This window comes from Ambystoma mexicanum, chromosome 7p (assembly GCF_040938575.1).
Source record: "Ambystoma mexicanum isolate Mex_15411 chromosome 7p, UKY_AmexF1_1, whole genome shotgun sequence".
Classification (NCBI taxonomy): Eukaryota; Metazoa; Chordata; class Amphibia; order Caudata; family Ambystomatidae; genus Ambystoma; species Ambystoma mexicanum.
Window position 1 is genome coordinate 259,033,908 of NC_090939.1, and position 19,484 is coordinate 259,053,391.

Here is a 19,484-nt window from a genome sequence, read left to right on the forward strand (position 1 = left end):
GCATCCTCAATGCCAAATCCAAGACAAAAGAGCTCTTGAGTATTCCTAGGGAACTAGAGACCCCAGCACCACCCTCGGAAACCTGAGCTAAAGATGCAGTCTGGTGTGCCAACATAAAGAAAGCTCTCGCAGACAAAATTGCACTGCTCCAAGCTAAAACTGAACATAAAAAGAGTAGCCTAGGCAAGAATACCACCTCCACCACTGCCCCCGCTCCAGTTAATTCCCCAAACTGCACACCTTTCTCCTTCTCACCGGTCTCGGCTAACGAAGTGGAAAAAATCATCAAAAGTTTCAGACCCTCCAAATGTTAGGGAGATCTTTGCCTAGCAGCAATCATTCAGGAAGGCGCAAAGGAGTTGGCCCCATTCATCTCGGCACTGATCAACTCCTCCTTCAAGACCCACACGGTACCCAACAACCTCAAGGAAGCTTGGGTTATGCCCCTTTAAAAAAAAACAATCTAGATCCCAACACCCTCATACTAACTACAGGCCCATCCCCACTGTTCCCTACATCCTCAAGATCTTAGACAGAGTGGCCTACCTCCAAATCCAGAAAAACCTGGAGGACCACAACTTACTTGGCCTTACACAATCGGGATTCAGGCCCAGACACGGAACGGAAACAGCCCTCCTGGATCTAAAAATCCAAATGAATGAGGCCAAGGACAAGGGTAAGCTTGCTATGCTCCTGCTGCTAGATCTTTCGGTGGCATTTGATCTTGTCGACCACCAGATGCTCACTGATCATCTGTCTACAGCATCTGCCTTCTCCAGCAACGCTGCTATCTGGATTCAATCCTTCTTGTCTAACCGCACCACTAGGGTCTTCACACCCTCTGCCGCAGCAGACCCAATTCCCATCCACTGTGGCATACCACAAGGCTCTTGCATCTCGCCGACACTTTACAACATCATCAGCAAGCTCCTCTTTGACCTTCTTGACAACCTGGGTGTCACATACAACAACTACGCTGATGACACCCAGGTACATATCACACTCTCAGGGTGCTATGAAGATGACTGTAAAAGAATCAATGAGATTTACTTGGAAATCCAGGTGTGGATGGCAGATCACTGCCTCTGCCTCAACAACGAGAAAACTGAGCTCCTGATCGTCGGCTTCCAATCCCACCTGAATAAAATAGACCCTCGCTATGACTCATCTGCATCGATAGAAACACAATCAAAGTGGCCAAAGAGATTAAAACCTTGGGAGTATATCTGGACTCCACACTGTCTCTCAACAAGCAGGTGAACTCAACTGCATCTTCCATGGCCTACACAAACTAATTAACGCCTGCAAACAATTCCTGTCACCTAGTAGTTGCATCACACTAGCCAGGGCTCTAGTGTTATCCAAGATTGACTACTGCAACACCCTCTACCTAGGCACCTCCGAAAGGAACCTCAACAAACTCCAGGTCCTACAAAATAACGCCTTAAGAGCAGCTCTAAGTATACCGAGACCCGCGCACATCTCTGGCTTCAGACATGACGCCCACTGGCTCCCGGTACGAGACAGAATCGCCCTCCGCACCCTTGTCATCACCCACAAGTGTCTCCCAAACTCCGCCCACAAATACCTAGCCGATAAAGTCAACATTCACCAACCCACAAGACACACTAGAACCATCTACTCTTACTGTCTAGCCATTCCAAGATTTCTACTTAAAAAAGCAGGGGGAGTGAGCTTCCCAGTACTAGCGGTCAAACCGTGGAATGCCCTTCCTCTTAGCATCAGGACTGAACCTGCATTCTGGACCTTCAGAGCTAAACTAAAGAGCTGGCTCTTTGGGAAGTTCCAAGAAGGCCCAGCTTCTGGCCCGTCCAGTCCCCCCTCCAGCTGTAACTCCTCACACCTAACTCTGTATCTGCTTGTTGCATTGTTTTTCTTATACGACCACCCTGTAACCTCGGTCGACTTGCACTTATTACCAGAAGGGTAGTTGGAGATTGCGGACGCAGAGATACGCGAGAAGGACGCCAGGCGGAAAGAGGTCACCAAATAACGGACCAATTGGAAGAGAAGGGCAAAGATGAAGGTTTTCGGGGCTGGAGATTAAGTGCGGGTCAAACAGAAGATTGTGGGGGAACCGTGCGGTCGGAGGATGCGCAGTGCAAGCGCAGACAAGGATGGAAGGGCGTGGGAGCAAGCAATCAAAGATTGGGACAGAACCACATGGGCAGTGGACGCTCAGGGGCAATCACAGCCAAGGATGGAAGGGGCGCGGGAGCACACAATCAAGGATTGTGAGGGAACAACATGGGCAGAGGACACGCAGGTGCCAAGACAGCCAAAGGATGGAAGCGGCAAGGGAGTGTAGCGTGATGGACTTTCAAGGGCCCGCTGGAGACAGGAGACAACATACTGGTCATAATGGATGAATTCTCATGGTTTCCATTTGTGCAAAGTAACGTCTCCACAGCATTCACCCAGGTTGTCAGTTTAATTGAAAAAGTCTTCACTGAGTAGGCTATCCCCCACACCATGAAACCAGACAATGGGCCACCGTTTAACGGCCATGACTTTCAGAAATTTGCAAAGCACTTGGGGTTTGTACACCAGAAGAAAACGCCCCGGGGCCACAGGCTAACGGGATGGTAGAACGGTTCATGTCATCAATAAAAAGGACAATCCAGAAAGCCTTGATTGTGGGGATGCCGATGTAGCAAGTCTTGTGTCGAATTCTGCGTAAATACAGGGACACGCCTCACCCTGCAACGTGAGTTCCACTCGGCGACCTAATGATCACCTACAATGCAAAGTCAAAGCTACCTCAGGCAGACATAGTAACCTGGATACCAGAAGGGTAGATGGAGATCATGGACGCAGAGATATGTGAGAAGGATACCAGGAGGAAAGAGGGCACCAAAGAACAGACCGATTGGAAGAGAAGGGCGAAGATTAAGGTTTTATGGGAAGGTGATGAAGTGCAGGTCAAACAGAAGATACAAAGGAAGACTGACCCGCGGTATGAGAGCGCTCCTTTGCGGGTGACTGACGTGAAAGGGACGATGAGGAAGTGACCAGGAATGCGTCTTTCTTCAAGCATCTTGTAACCGGCAGAGAGAGAGAGCAGAATGGAGCAGAATGGGACACTGGATGCTCTGAAGCTCTTGGGCAGAGAAGAAGGAGCTGAACAGCTGGAGGGGCTACGCCCCCCAGCAGGTGAGAGAGCGAGAGATGATCGGCTGAGACAGAACATAAAGAGTCCCAGCAGACTCACTGAAGAGATATAATATGGACGTAAGGAGATGTGTGGCGGGAGGTGTTACAGATGTAGCCTGGTGTAAGTGCCCTTTAAGAGCGCATGTGGGGGCAAGAGGACGAGGAGGAGTCATGGCCGGGGACAGAAATTAATAAAGTAAGATAGATAAGTACACCATGTCTTCTGTCTCCTCTTTGTTCCGACTCCTGGTGTGTGCCAACAATCATGACTTGGTATTTATTGTTTGCAAAACAAATGGGTACCGACTTCTCAACATCAGGCAGTCATGTGGGGCCTCCACCCAGGGCGGGCCGGGGACACATGCCCCTTTTGCCCTTCAATGAAGCTCCCACCTCTTTATCTGCAGCTGCTTCAATCTGTTTTTTTTTCCCGTGGCTGGCCTTCGGCTCTAACAAAAGCTTAAGGGCAGGGGGAACTGGAAATGAATGGAACCCAAGATTTCATATAACACCTTGATACAAGGAGGGAGGAATCAAGAAAAACAGTCAGAATAATGCATGACCAGACCACCAGGGTTAAGTACACTGAGGGACATGGTGAAAGGGGAATAACGTATTAGGGCCATACCAAAATCAGCAATCAGGTATGGGGAATAACAAGGTGACCACTGGGGAGGGTCAACCTATGCTTAAAGAAATAAGAGAGAATAGCACAGGAAGGAAACTGCTAACCTTAACAAGCATTCTCAAAGCTAACAATTTTGGTGTTTGCTTAGGCATGGGATAAGCATTTCTGAGGTGCTGCCGTAATAGTACTTCCTGGCCATAAGATGTCGACGGCTGGCAAATGGTTTAGCACCTGGGTATATTATGGCAGTGCTTGGCAAATCCCTATCTAATGCCTATACAAGTACTAAAACTCTTGTCTTTGACAATGCTTGTTTTTAACAGCAATTGAGTGCAAGGACACAAACATTCCTTATGAACCATGTGTCTGAAGGCACACTTGGCTAGGAATTATTTTTCACCAACTTAAGCAGCCCTCTAGCCTCCTTTCCTTTGCAGATGGGGAGCAGGTGCAATTGGATCTAGGTCACTTGGGCTAAGCCCCGCCCATCTGGTGCCTTCCTGGATGCTGCTCTTTTCCCTACTTAAGGAGCCTTCCAGCCTCGTTTCCTTTGCAGATGGGGCACAGGTGCAAGTGGATCTAGGTCACTTTGCTTAATCCCCGCCCATCTGGTGCCTTCCTGGTTGCTGCTCTTTTCCCTACTTAAGCAGCCTTCCAGCCTCTTTTCCTTTGCAGATGGGTAGCAGCTGCAAGGGGATCTAGGTCACCTGGCCTAAGCCCTGCCCACCTGGTGCCTTCCTGGTTGCAGCTCTTTTTCCCTACTTAAGCAGCCCTCCAGCCTCTTTTCCTTTGCAGAAGGGGAGCAGGTGCAAGTGGATCTGGGGCACCTGGCCTAAGCCCCACCTGCCTGGTGCCTTCCTAGTTGCCGATCTTTTTCCCTACTTAAGCAGCCCTCCAGCCTCTTTTCCTTTGCAGATGGGGAGCAGGTGCAAGCGGATCTAGGTCACCTGGCCTAAGCCCCGCCCACCTGGTGCTTTCCTGGTTGCCGCTCTTTTTCCCTACTTACGCAGCCCTCCAGCCTCTTTTCCTTTGCAGATGGGGAGCAGGTGCAGGTGGATCTAGGTCACCTGGCCGAAGCCCCACCCACATTCTTAGCCCTGCCTCTCCTTTTCTGCTCTTAAATCTTAGATCAAGGGCGTCTCTCACCTGGGCGTCCGAAGTGAAGGACAGACGAAGAAAAGGGCAATTCCTGTTTGGACCGGGAGGACCCAGGGCCCGAACCCATGCCCAGACAGCAGGTAAGCATGCATCAACATATGTTTACTCCCTCTGTCCCCACAGGCCATCCCCACCATCATCAGGCAATGTCAACGTCAACTTCTCCGGTGCTAGGGTCAGGAGAGGTACTCCGTGGCAAAGTAAGTTGTGCATTTGTAAACGTTTTATGCTCGCTCCCCAGTGTGTGTGTGCTCTCTCCCCTCTCCCTTTGTCACGGTTGCTTCCTTGTTTGTTGCCCCTCCCTCCATCCCACCGCGCTCCCATTGGTTGGCAGGGCTTTTAAATCAGCCAACCAAGTCACCCCCTGCCATGGTAGCCCCCTCGGCCAAGGACCAGAGGCTAAGGACAGCTCCAGTGGTGTCTACCAGTGTCCGCCGTGGTAGTACGTAGCCTGCAGCTGTCGACCTGCTTCGACTGATCAGGTAAGTGGAATGTGGGTGCGTTGTATTGGGCTGTGCTGCAATACTTAGCCAACAAATTGGCCACGTGCGCTTCCGAATCATACGTCCCTGCATCCTGTTACACTGTCATGATTCCTGGCCCTCATATCCCCAGCCCCCCAAGATGTCAGGCTAGAGCCAGGCCACGATCACCTACATGGCCCTCAAGGGCCTCTCCATCCCTCCAAAGACCCACTTGGAGTCAGACTTGGCGCTTGTGGCACCAAACTCACTCACTCCCATAGGATAACATTGGGGATTGGACTTGTAGTGCATTGATGGGGACAAGATGGATGCCCCCACATATTTCGGTTCCCAGAACTGCATGTGCGGTCTAGTCTTTTGGGTGTGGTTCAGCCCAGAGACACCTGGGATATCCAGAGACTATTTAAGCCACACCTAGGCTGAGAAACATGCTTTGCATTTTCTGCACCTGCAGCGTGACACTCACCGTGTTCGGATCGGTCTCCAGTAGGCCTGCATCTTTTTCTGCGTTCAGCTCCTGCAAGAACAAGAACACCGTTAGGAACAGCCTTACCTTGCGGCGCTTCTGCCCATCATTCATCACTCCTTCTGTTCTGCGGGCATCTTCGGCGGTGTCATTCCCATCCCGGCATGCCGCTTCCTAAAGAAAAGGGAATAGAACAGAAAAAAGGCATTAGTAAGCATTCTGCAAATCTTCGCTTATTTTTAAATATTGTACGAGCTTCAAACGCTTACCTGAATCCCAGCCGCTCTGGAGGAACTCTGTCTCCGGAACCTCCAATCCATCTGCAAGAGGGAAAAGACACTCCAGGTTAGCGTGGAAACATCTAGAGGCGCTGCATACCCGCACTTACCCACCACATTTGTTCTTCATATCCGGCATCCACGCTGAAAATGTTGCGGCACCTAAAAGACACTGAAAAAGAACTCAGTTCAATGCAAATATGAAAGGGGTGCATCACGCATCGCGCTCTCACTCACCTTCAGCGCTACTCATCTCAGCAGCACGCCACCATCCCCTGACGCTGGCCATCATCTAAGGAAGGAAAGGAACGAAGTTAGAGAACTGTTCAAAAGACTCATTATACTTACCTGTCCGACTCTTGCCAGTGAAGTAACTAGGCAGCAATGAGCCCGCATCAATCAACGCGCCCCTGCGCTGAAAGCAGGATGGAGAGCACACTATCCAAGAAAACAAGGTGAGCTGTGGAAGAAAGGGAAGGGTTGGACCCCAGGGAAGAAGGGGTTGAAGCACACAGAGACAATAGGGAGTTAAACTCTACCAATCCTGTGTTTTAGGCCCAGTCTCCAGTCAAATAGCCTCCAGGGAAGGGTTTGTGGTCGCAAAATGTCAGAACCGGCTGAGTGACGTCCCCGTGGATACCAGATGAGCGTAACATACACCCCCCTTCTGCGTTTTCCTTCCTTCCTCTCGCATCTGAGCCCTTCCCTCTTTGATCTATTGTGTACTATTATGATACTCTCTCGTGCGCCACTTTTGTTCTGGAATTACTTTGCATTGCCTGCATTCTTCTTCTAGTTTCCTGTTATGTTCTGTGCCTTGTTGACTCTACAGTTGATTGTATTTACTTGGTGTTTGCTCTCTAGGGTTCTCGATATTGTGTTGTTATCCACTGTTTATGGCATCACATTGCAATTGCCTGCATTCCTCACTTCTAGGTTGCCTGCTGATCTCTGTGTTTTTCTTTTGGTCCTGTATTGCATCTGCTTTCTTTACTTCCAGGTACCATGTTGTGCTCTTTTCTCTCTGATGGTTCTGTACTGCATCTGATTTGTAGTTCTGTTGTTCTTTGTTATGCCCCCTCCCTTTCATGTCTGCCCGGTGCCTCCCTCCTATCTGCCCCCCCCGTGTGACCTCCTCTACCCATTCCCTGCCTGGTTTCCCCTCTCCCTACCCCCCTCTTTCCTGCCTGCACCCCCTATGGTGCTCTCTGTCTCACCTATCTTTTCTAACTGCTTTTCTATCGACTATCCTATCCCTCTCAATAAGTCTGGCAGGAAGAAGTTCAAAAGGGGCATCCTGGTCTCCAACCAAGGCCTCCTTATCGCTGATACCTATACCAGTGCTTCCTCCAGACAGACCCCTACCAACATACTCTTTGTCGTTCCCGCTCCAGGCCTATGGACCCCCCATATGGTCTCTGTTCTATCTCCTTTTTCCTCTACTCCCATTAACGGTGGTACCTGGTGGGAGGCCCTCCTGGCCCCCTTCCACGTCTCTAAAACCATACCACCACTTCCTTTCCTCTCCTGCTATACCTTCTTACCACTCTCTGGCTCCTCTGCCGCCTCCTTCCTCTGCCATCTCTTTGGCACCCCCTGATGCTTCTCTGGCCACCCTGTTGCCTCCGTCCTCTGCCTCCCCTTTGGCACTCTCTTCTCCCTCTCTGACTACCCTGCCTTCTCTTCCTTCCTCCTCTGCCCATCCTCAGGCACCTCCAACATTTCCGCAGGGTGTACCTCTGGCCTCATTTTACTACTAAAACTCAGGACATCCTGTCCACCCTCTCTTCCTCTACCTCCTCTTCCTCCTCCTCTACTACTCCTGGCCTGTCTGAGGCCGTCTCTACTCCTCCTTTTTCCTCCTTTCCCCTGTTCACCCCTGACAATGTTTCTAGACAAGTCCGATCTATGAAAGTCTTATCAAAGCAGGTTCTCCCCTGCTCATCCAGAACTATGAAGGACCACATCAACACCCTTGCTTCAGCTTTGGCCGATTTCTGCAATCACTCCTTACCACTGGAACTTTCCCCTCCCTCCTTAAGCACTCTCTTGTGCACCCCCTTCTAAAGAAGCCCTCAGCCGACCCTTCCTCTCCGGCTAACTATCGCCTGATCTCCATCACTCCTTGCCTGGGCAAACTCTTAGAAAAGCTGGCCATCTCCCAGCTTAATCTACATACTGAATCTGTTGGTTGCCTCCATGACCTCCAGTCCGGCTTCAGAGGTGTCAGAAGCACAGAAACTGCTCTCCTGAACACCTGTGAAGACTTGCTCTCCAATCTTGACTCTAATCTCCACTCTGTCCTCATTCTCGTTGGTCTATCCTCTGTTTTTGACACGGTCAACCATGCCATCCTGCTCAATCTTCTCTGGGACAACCTTGGTATTACTGATCAGGCCCTGGGCTGGTTGACCTCCTTTCTCACCGACTGGCCCTCTTAGGTCCAACTGGGGTCTTTCCTCTCATCTATCTCTCTCTCTCTCTCTCTCTCTACTTGTGGTGTTCCCCAGGGGTCTAACCTCTCTCCCTGGCTCTTCCACCACTACCTGGCACCTCTTGCCCACTGCATCGCTACTTTCTGCTCTCATTTTCAATGTTATGCAGATTACTCTCAGCTCTCTTTCAGGCTCCCCTCAGCCACCTCTGCTTCTTCTCTCATACCAGACTGTCTGGCCGCAATTCAGGAATGGTGTGCCACCAATGATCTCTGCCTTAATGCCAGCAAAACTGAGATCCTCCTCATTGGGACACCTGCTCCCTCCTTTCCTCTCTTTCTCTGGCCACCCACTCTGGGCCCTCTTCTTGCTCCTTCCTGTGAGGCTAAGAAACTTGGTGTCATCTTTACTCCACCCTCGCCTTCTCTACTCACATCTCTGATGTCACTAAGAAGTCAAACTATCAGCTGCACCTCCTCAGAGGTATTCTTCCTTTTCTCACTTCCCCTAGAAGCTCACTGTCTCCAGAGTTCTGGTCCTCTCTAGGTTGGACTATTGCAACAGCTCTTTCTAAATCTTCCTGCCTCTACTCTTCGACATTTACAACTTATCCAGAACACAACTGCGAGACCTGTCCTTGGCCACAAGCCCAGGGATCATATCTCTCCAGCTCTGAAATCTCTTTACTGGCTCCCTGTGGCTGCAAGGATCAAGTTCGAGACCCCCTGCATCATCCACAAGGATTTCCGGGGCCTGGGATGTCTCTACCTCCAACTTTCTCTTGCAAAACATCTTCCTTCTCGAGCTCTATGCTCATCCATCTCCAACTCCCTGAGGGTCAGACGGTTCTCCAAGCAGAGAGTTGGGGGCAGATGTACATCCTCGACTAGGGCCTCCCTCTGGAACATGCCTCTCTCAAACTTGAACAGAACCACCTCCAGTTCCGGAAGCAACTCAAGACCTTCCTTTTCACTTACGCTTTTTCTCTTCCTCTCCCCTGCTGATGTACCTGACTGCTCTGTGCACCGGTCACCTGGTCACCCTCTGAACTCGGGCCCAGGCTCCTGCATGTCCAGTTGACCTTGCACTGCCTCCGGGCTCCCCACCACTTAAGGGTCTGTATCTGCAACCCTACAGTCCCTTCTCTCTGCACTTATGAGCCACCCACTGGCTGCACTTCTGAGTTAACTGCCCTTCCCCCTTCCCCTGCCCCTGGCACTTCTCCCCTTCCCTCTTCCCTGCACTTGCACAATCTGATTGAGACAAGCCTATTAAGATCGTTTTATTGTCCTCCCTTGTTTCTCCCTCCTTGTCTTGTCATGCCTAGAAACACTTGTATACAGGTGCGTTATAAATGCCACATCATATCATATCATACAGCAGGATATAATTTATAGCTGCAGTTATGCCATTACCATTCTGAATACTGATCAGAAAGCAGAGTTACTTCAAAAAGATCTCAGGAAGAAGTGATTTCATCACGACAGGACAGGACAGTAGTGCATTGGAATGGCCTAAGGACTAGCATGGCGATGGGAGGCCAATGGGTTGGTAAAAAATCCAAACATCACCTGCAGCTTTGCGTCCCTCCTCACATCCCATATTTTCCCATCTTCTGTTCCCATGACAGATGCAAGGACACACATATTACTTATAAGTCAAGTGGCTGAGGGCACAATTGCTTAGAGATTTTTACTGCACAGCATCTCATTTAACCCGGTCATAGTCGTGATGCCGGAGGGCACACCCTGTCTACTGGGGAATGACATCCTGCAAAGGATGTCCCCCCTAATAGACTGTGTAAACAAGGTACTCTGGACCCAGACTACCCGGCCAATAAAATTAAAACATTGTGTCAACCATGTTAGTTTAAATGGCACATGCCTCATGGTTGAACAAAAACAGGATCATATTGAGTTCCATTTTCAAAAAAAACAAATCCCTGATGTGACAGTAATTGCAGTAGGACAACAAACTGGGGATGGGAATTCCTCTCTATTTCTGAAAATCAACATTCCTTCTAGTTTCAATTGGCATTCCACACTGGAAGCAAATACTCGGAAATTCTATACTAATTCACAATCAGAAAATCCCAATTCCATAGTCAAGAGTGATGAGAAACCAGCTCAAAGTTTAGCTGACATTCTGAAAATTAGAGAACAGTTCTTCATCCCTATTCAGTTAAATGAGGGGAAGGAATCTGTTCTCGTACGAGTGTGCGTGAACAACGGTAAGAGCTTCATCAGCGAAGCCATGTTCCGAAAACTCCCAAAAGATCCAGCCATTCCCACATTTAAATTGATTGATAAATGGGAAATGAACCTGGAAACTCCCAATTCCAAACATCTCCTGCCCAGCAATGTGTATGCTCAAAATTTCGATGGACAACAAAAGCATAGTATATAATTGTTGGGTCGTGCGAGATGTCCCTGCTGCATTCTATTTAGGCAGTGACATTCTCAATCGCTTTGCCATGAATTTGGACCTGATAAACTACAAAGCCTGGTCCTGATTGGGGGGTAATCCCATGGACTTTGATGATTCAGAAAAAGCATTTCGGTCAGCCCAATTGCTGCCTTATGCAGTTGAAGTTCAAATTGGAGAGGAAGTCACCATCCCAGGACGGACACGACTATTCCCACTTGAATTACAAATTAAAAGAGGACAGAAACTGCTAAATCCTGACGCATATGTTCACCTCAACGCCCATCTCCAACAGCAAGGGTTGGGGTTGAACCCAACACCATTAGTCAATGTAGAACACAACACCATCCCAATATTGATGCATAACAGCGACCTTTGGAGTATCACTCTGGGTTCAGGCACCATTATTGGAACAGCGGTTGATGACCACCATTTTTCCATAGATTTAGATAATGAACTGATAGGACCAATCCCCAATGACTGTTTTAACAGTGATAGCGACAATGACACAACACCGGACAGGATCTTTACCCGGCAAGGGGAGAATTTCCTGGTGTACTCTTCCTGCCCTTATGGTAAGGAAGAGGTGACCTGTGACTTCAGGAGGGACGAGGTGATCTTCCAAGTCCACAAGGACTGCCTTCTCTGCCTGAAACCCTCTGTCCGGGTCAATACTTTAACCAGGGACTTCTCCACCCACCTGGAGGAGGCCGCTGAGATAGCCAAACCAGAAGTCTTTCCGGGCTTCAGGCAAATGGTTGAAAAGAGAGTCAACCTAGCTGATGCCTGTGAGACTCTGGAACAAAAGCAAAAGTTGAATCAAGTTTTCTTAGATTTTCAGGATCTCTTTGCGGTGGACTCATATGACTGTGGTCGCACCGAAATCCAGACAACAACAATTCCCACGGACCCTGGCATGACTCCAGTGTTTGTGAAGCAATGTCGCTTGCCTCTCGTATCCATGAAGTTCCTCACAGAAATAATCAAAAACCTTGAGTCCCATGGGATAATTCGTCCAGTCCACAGCACCTTTAATAATCTGATGCTGGGGATTTTAAAACCAAACGGCCAGTGGAGATTCTGTGCTGACCTAAGGGAGCTAAACAAACGGGTCCCTATGTCCTGATGGCCCCTGCCCTACATTGGCCAAGGGCTGGCCCAGATTCAGGGGTCAAAGGTATACACTGCCATTGACCTGACCAATGGATACTGGACCGTACCTGTCAGTAGGAAGGACCAATACAAGCTGGCCTTTACCTTCGGGGGGCAGCAGTACACACAGACCCGGACTCCCTTCGGATACATCAACTCCGGCAATGAAGTTAACATATTCTTACACAAGGCCATGTCTGACATGGGTGAAAGGGGTAACCTGGCCTATGTAGATGACGTTCTGATCAAAAGCTCAACTGTTGAGGAACACATAGTGGAAATCCATTATGTTCTGACACAGTTGAGGGTAGCCAGAGCAAAACTATCTTTCCAAAAGGCACAGTGGTGCAGGACCCATGTCAATTTCTTGGGGCATGAGAGAACTCCTGTCCCCAGGAAAAGAAAGTGGAAGTACTCCTGAAACTAAAAGACCCCACAAGCTAAGGAACCTGCTTGGACTGACTAATTACAGTAGGAAGTTCATTGAGGATTACTCAGAGATCACAAGACCCCTGATCCATCTGTTGAAGGGGGGGGGTCAAGTGGGAGTGGGGTCCAGAACAAGCCGAGGCAATAAAGCAATTCAAAAGAAGCCTCTTACAAGCGGTGCCTTGTCTAGCTTACCCTGTCAAAAAGAATTCTTCTTGGAGACAGGGTTCTCAAATACATGCTTGACCGCAATATTATACCAAAAGCATGACAAGGTCAATAAAGTGATCTCCTATGCAAGTAAGACTTTATCCTCTGTGGAGGAAAAATTCAACGATTGTGAGAAGGCACTCCTGGCAACGGTGAGGGCATTGAAAAATGACCGCCCGTTCATCCAGAGGGAACACCTCATAGTGGAGACTCCACACCAGCCTCTGCAATATCTTCAAAGTGACAGAATCCGGGCTGGACATGTGAGTAATTCCAGAATTACTTCCTGGGTTCTGTCAATGCAAGGCTTTCCTGTGGAGGTCACATATGACCAAAACAAGAAGAGTCCCCTTGCGCAAGGTCTGGCTGACTTGCATGATTGTGCCAGAGAAAACTGTCTCGAGGACGAAAGTCTTAAAACCCAGGACAACATGGAGGCGTACCTGAATTCCCCACACAAAGTCTATGAAGAAGACAAGTGCGAGGGCCCCTGTCTATGTGGATGGGTGCTCCTACCATGTTGACAACAACGGGGAAAAGGAACTGGTGGCCGGCGTGGGGAATGCCTGGGTGAATGATGCTCCAGAACCCTGCGTTGGGTACAGAATCAGTCCCCGTAGTAGTCAGGTGGCAGAGCTGATGGCAGTTCATCAAGCCATCCTCACTGCTGTCCAACACCAACTCCACGAACTGGTCATAATCACTGACTCAGAATATGTCCGGAACGGGTTTGTGGAGCACCTGGTTCATTGGAAAACCAGAGGCATGCTATGTGCTAACAACAAACCACTAAAACATGGCAAGCTAATACAAAATATTGATGATCTGGTCACCTCTAGTGGGATGACCTTCTACTGGAAAAAGATCAAGGGTCATTCCAGAATAGAGGAACTAGACAAAACTGGAAATTACCTAGCTGATTAGCTGGCCAAAACCAGAGCCATCCAGGGGGATCTCCTTGAGATCGAGTCCCTGTTGGTGGAAATCCAGGTCACTGCTATCACTAGGTCCCAGACAAATGCTCACAATGAACTCTCAACTGCCCAGTGATGGAGACCCCAGATGCTGATTTAATCACGGCTCAAAAAGGGGATCCAATCATTGGTAAGTTTTATCAACACATTGAGGACCCTGAGAACTTTCCCCTGACGGATACCGATTGCATTGGGAAAGAGGACTCAGAGTGTTGATGAAATGTCCAAAAATGTTCTGAATCCAAGATGGTTTGTTGGTGAGGAAATCCATATCTGGCTGTGACCAGTGGGTGGTCCCTACCTCATTCCGAAGCCTAATGCTAAGTCACGCCCATGATGCGGCCACAGCTGGTCATCGGGGGTTACATACTACCTTAGAAATCTTGCGAGAGGTTGCATACTGGCCACACATGGGGCAGGACTCGCCCAATACTTGAAGGGGTGTCTTGTGTGTGCACCATTCTAGCCAACATCACTCACACACCGAGCTCCCCTCCAAAAGAGGGGGAGGACACAACCTTGGTCAGATTTACAAGTGGATTTCATCGGGCCCGTGATTCGCTCCTCTAGGGGGAATAAGTACATGTTAACCGTAACATGCTTGTTTACTAAATGGGTGGAATGCCTCCCGGACCCAAATTGCAAGGCAGAAACAGCAGCTGCCCTGATGATCAATCACATCTTCTTGCGTTTTGGACTACCCCAAAGGATTGAGTCAGACAGAGGTAGTCACTTGTTCTGATTTAAGTGTTGTGTAGACCGTTGAAACCTCCGTCCTCAAGTGACGCACAGGGAACTAAAAGAAACCCGCTGTGCGACCTTTGGGGCCACAGGTGGGAGATGTTACTTCCCGGATCCACGGAACCTCTGGAACACCAATGCTGCTATCAAAAAGAACGAGGTTAAGTACAAGGCAATTACAGTATACAATCACAATAACCAAAGGATCTGAATAGCCTTACCTATCAGGTGTTTGGAAAACCCAGGAAACCTAGGAGGAAGGTTCGAGACTCAGATGAGGCGGTCCCTAGAGCATGAGGACCGCAGACAAGTGTGGATGCAGGATAAACCACCTGTAGGACTGAAGGCGTGACTTGAATCCCAAAAAGGGAAATGGCGTAAAAGTTCAACAAGGTACCAAGGGATGATCCAAAGGCAAGTCAGGGTCGTGTCCGAAATCCAGCAACAGGTAAACAGTTCCAAGCAAAGGTACAAAGGGGTAATCCGAAGGAGTCCAAGAGAGCGTTCCAAGATCAAGGTAAACCAGGAAAGCAAACCAAAACGTAACGCCAAACAGGGTCTGAAGACAGCTGAGAAGCAATGAGTGTTCCGTGTCTCAAGCCTTATATACTGAGCGTTTCGGGGTCATGTGACGTCCACCAAGGTCACGTGAGGAACGCCACTCTGGATCACGTGAGCAAGTGACTGATCGGCGTGGAGATGTAACGCCGCCTCTTCTGCTGTATGTTCTCCATGGCAACTGCCAGTGCAGGAGGGGTTGCAATCGAGCCTGTAAATCATAACTGGTATGGAGCTTTCGGTCCTTTGGGAAAACCGAATCACATGAGCCTCGAACCCTGGAGGGAGGTGTTGGGGAAATGTGAGCAGTATTCTGGTGTGCAGTGAATCGGTGTGCAGAGGATCGCCTAACATCACTTCACCAGCGAAGTGATGACAAAGATGTGGGAGATACTTGGGGTAAAAAGGAAACTACACATTGCATACCACAAGTCCTCTAGTGGTGGAGTTGAGAGGTACAATAAAACCATTGTGAGCATACTAAAAAAGTTTGTGGCAGACTCTGGGCCAAGTTGGGATATTCGATTACAACTTGTCCTGATGGCCATCAGATCTACCCCTTCTTCTGCAAACAAAATGTCTCCATTTGAGCTGATGACTGGATGAAAGATGGTGCTACTCCAGCATCTGCTCTATAGAACCCAAGAGCAGGCATTAATAAATGCCTCCACAACTCATGAGTATGTTGTGAATCTGAGAAAACACCTTCAACATGCTTTTGCGTTTGCTCAGCGTGCTCAGCGGAATCTAGAAAGATCTGCCGACAGCATGAAGACCCACTATGATCTAAAGGCAACCAAAAAGGAATACCAAGTAGGAGACACGGTCTACTTGTACAATTTCCAAAGGAACCAAATCAAAGAGTGCACATTTTTGCCTAGCTGGCGGGGACCTTTTGAAATTATGGACAAAATCTCACCAGTCGCCTACAGAATCCGCATCCCCAACGGCGACTTGACAGAAGAAAAAAAGTGGGTCCACATCAATCAGCTAAAGAGTTGCCACCCCAGGCACACTTTGCGGCAAATAGAGGAGTCCATAGAAAACCCAGTGGGGAATACTTCTGAAGCATAGAAATAGGTTAATGTCACTGAATGCATGTGTATATCCCATTGCTGAAATCCCAATTGGAGGACAGTAGGGGGGAAAATTGTCATACCTGGTTTGTGTTCTATTTTATAGATTTGCACTGATTATACCGCTCCACACCAGAAAAGAAAAACTGAGAGAAGGCGGGGGTATCGTTCCACATTCCAAACGGAGGAAGCTAGGAGAGCGTGTCGCATCATTCGATGATGGGAGAAGGACTTACACCTGACTGAACCTGCTTTTTCACGAAAAGAAAAACAATCCCACGTGCCCAACTCCCCCAACGACTGGAAGTCAAGACGAAGGCAGGGGAGGGATTCTGTGGGATATTTTGACCCACTCAGATGTGCCTCACTACATTTGTGCGTGCCAAAATCTTTAAACTGCGTTTTGGTCACAACCAGAAAATGGCTGCACACCCCATGCCACACACAGTTCAGGTGGGGTAAAACAGAGTCCTCACCGCAGAATTATGCCAGTGGGCCCTGCAACATTTTACATGGAGCAAAGTGAATGAAGCAACATCATTGCGCTGGAAACCCGAAAATTCCTTTTAAAATGACACTTTCCCAATCTTAAAAAGTGCTGCTTGGCGCTAAATCCATTCATTTCTTATGAACCACTGTGACCAAAAGGGCCCTGCAATGCCCAGGATGTCATGATCATTGCTTCCAAGGAGCCAGAACCAGCCCAACGTCCTTGGAAGCAGGCCCCTAACCCTAATCCTAGGCACCAGCCGGTCCCCACTGGGACCTTTTGGACCTTGTCCTGGTGCCGGTGGCACCAGGCTCATCAAAACCATTGGTCCCGGCACTGGAAGCGCCGGGCTCATAATATGTGTGAAGGTGCTTGGGTGGACTTACCTGCAGCAGACCATGCTGCTTACTTACCAGCCACTTAGAAGTCCTCTGTGAACAGGAACTACTTTCTTACCTGGGTGGGGCAAGCTCCACTCCTTGGATACAGCACTGGAACTCTTCTGGAACTGGAACTCTTTTCTTACCTAGGCGGGGCCGTGGAGGAAGACGCCTCATCACTCCAAGGCTATTTAAACCACACCCGATAGATGAAACGTGCTTCGCGTTATTCTGCATCTGCAGCAGAACGCTCACCGAGTCTGTTCCAGCCTTTCTTCTTTCGATCCTGAACCTGCAAGAATTATACTTACCATTCCTGTATCCAGTCAACAGCAGCACCTGCAAAGACAAGAAACAGCAGGTTAGCAAGGCAATCTTTACTCGCAGTGCTTACTCACCCGATCCATCGGCTGCAGCCATTTTTCACGCTGCACCTCCGCCTGTGAAGACAAAAGCATTGTTATTACTTACCGGCACTCCGCGAATTCCGGATTTCTTCACGCTGCATCGCCGCCTGTGAAGATAAAAGCATTGTTATTACTTAAGGGCATTCCGCGGACTCCGGCGCTGCAACCCAACTTCTGAAAGACAAAAGAAGAGACATTAGACAGGTATTTACTTACGCCCATCGCGCTCGTCGCAATAGAACGCCTGCAAATACTCCGGCGTCTCTTCAGCACGAACTAAGCTGCAAGGGAAAAAGACAGTTAGAGCGCCTGCATTTACTTACGCATTTCCAGGAGCTTCACTCCATCTTCCATCTCAAGAGTCCTGCAAGACAAAAAGGGAAAAGCATTATACAGAGTCCTGTTCAATATTAACGTGCCACGCACCTAAAGACTATAAAGACTAAAAAGGTGTCTGGAAACTCACTGCTCGTGCAGTTAACGACGGTAACGATCCTCTGAGTTCAAGAGGCCTATGTTTCACCAGTGAAGGAACTGGCAACGGCACCCTGCACCAGACGCAGATGGAGAGTCCAGCATTCACCTATCTAAGGTGAGCACGTTGACCTGGGGGCTCTACGGAGAAGTTAGGAAGAGAGAGAGAGAGAGGGACATTCAACAACCCAGACCATTAACCCCCATATTCTTTCACCTGCAGAAACCTCACCCTACGAGTTTGACACACAGTGCGAAGAGGTTCGACCCCAGAAACCAATCGAGTCCTGCACATCACTTTTCGAGTCACAGACACCTTCCTGCCAAGACCAGCGCCTCCGTGGGAATCAGGTGAGCGTTACACAGGATCATTTCTTGAGTCTCAGAGGAACCGGGCCTCATTTGAGTGACAACTCCAGTCCAATTATTATTATTTTTTTTTTTGCAACCCTCAGACAGGTGTAGCCCCGGGAGGAACACGGGGCTGCAAGGTGAGTTGAAAGTGTCGATGATCAATGTGTCCTGCAATTCACACTAATTCTCGCAGCTAGCTGCGTTCTTCATCGACGTACAAGCCGAGTGATCCACTGTCAAGAGTCAGAACTCCAGTCCAATGTATCTTTGGAAAATCAACCCGAGGCTTTGTTTTCATTTTGAAAGGAAATGCAACTATTCCTTTGCAACAGTTTCCAGGATCAGCTGTCCAGAGAGAGACTCAGAACAGATGACTGTAACTGTATCCATGCTGCAAAAACAATTCTAGCACTCAAGACCAGAACTATAAGCTGCACAGAGTGTATATTTACTGAGATGAAAACGGAATTTAAGGAAATGGTAAAAACGCCTATTTTAAAAGTACATTGTTGTGTCAAGTCTTAATTACTTAAGTAAAAGGATTTGTTAATGTTAAAGATGCACTTATAAACTGTTTTAATTCTATATGTTTAAGGTTAAGATTTAAAAGTATAAATCAAAGCTAAAACCCAGGCTGAGTTGGCAAACTATGTCAAATAAAAAAAACTTGCTCTACCAGTTGCCACCCCTGAGAAAGGGTGACACCTCAAGTGCTGGAACAGGAAAAGGCTAATTGCTAGCTGTAGGCTTTGAATCCCCAGGACAATGGGGCTTTTCAAGTCATGTTAGACATTTGTCTTTGCCCCAGGCTAAGACAATAGCAGGCTAAGACGTTCACCTTTCCAGTGGGAGGGGCAGGAAGCTTCACTCACAAGGAATAGGCCCCTCATTCTACTTAAAAGGGATTGACATTTGCTTACACTTGGGAAAAAGAAAAAAAAACTGACAAGGACATTTGGTGTTTAAAAAACCTATTTGGAACTGAACTTTAAAGACATTTAACTTTGCCACAAGAATGAGGAAAAATCTGAAAGTTGGTAGTTTTAAATCTAATTTCATGCTATTCATTTCAAGACTTGGTAGGACTCAGTACTGCATAAGGAACAGAGATTATGAAGAATGACCGTGTTAATGAATATAAAAAGAAAGTATTAATGTGGTGAATATAACATTTTATACACCTATTCTAGG

At 48.5% G+C, this 19,484-nt stretch overlaps 1 non-coding gene across 1 annotated transcript; it reads right to left on the minus strand.

The window, feature by feature from the left end:
* Positions 1–18,384: 18,384 nt before the first annotated feature.
* LOC138526660 (5.8S ribosomal RNA) lies at positions 18,385–18,538 on the minus strand. Its single transcript, XR_011283692.1, has one exon. It is a non-coding gene; the product is annotated as a 5.8S ribosomal RNA (ribosomal RNA).
* Positions 18,539–19,484: the final 946 nt, after the last annotated feature.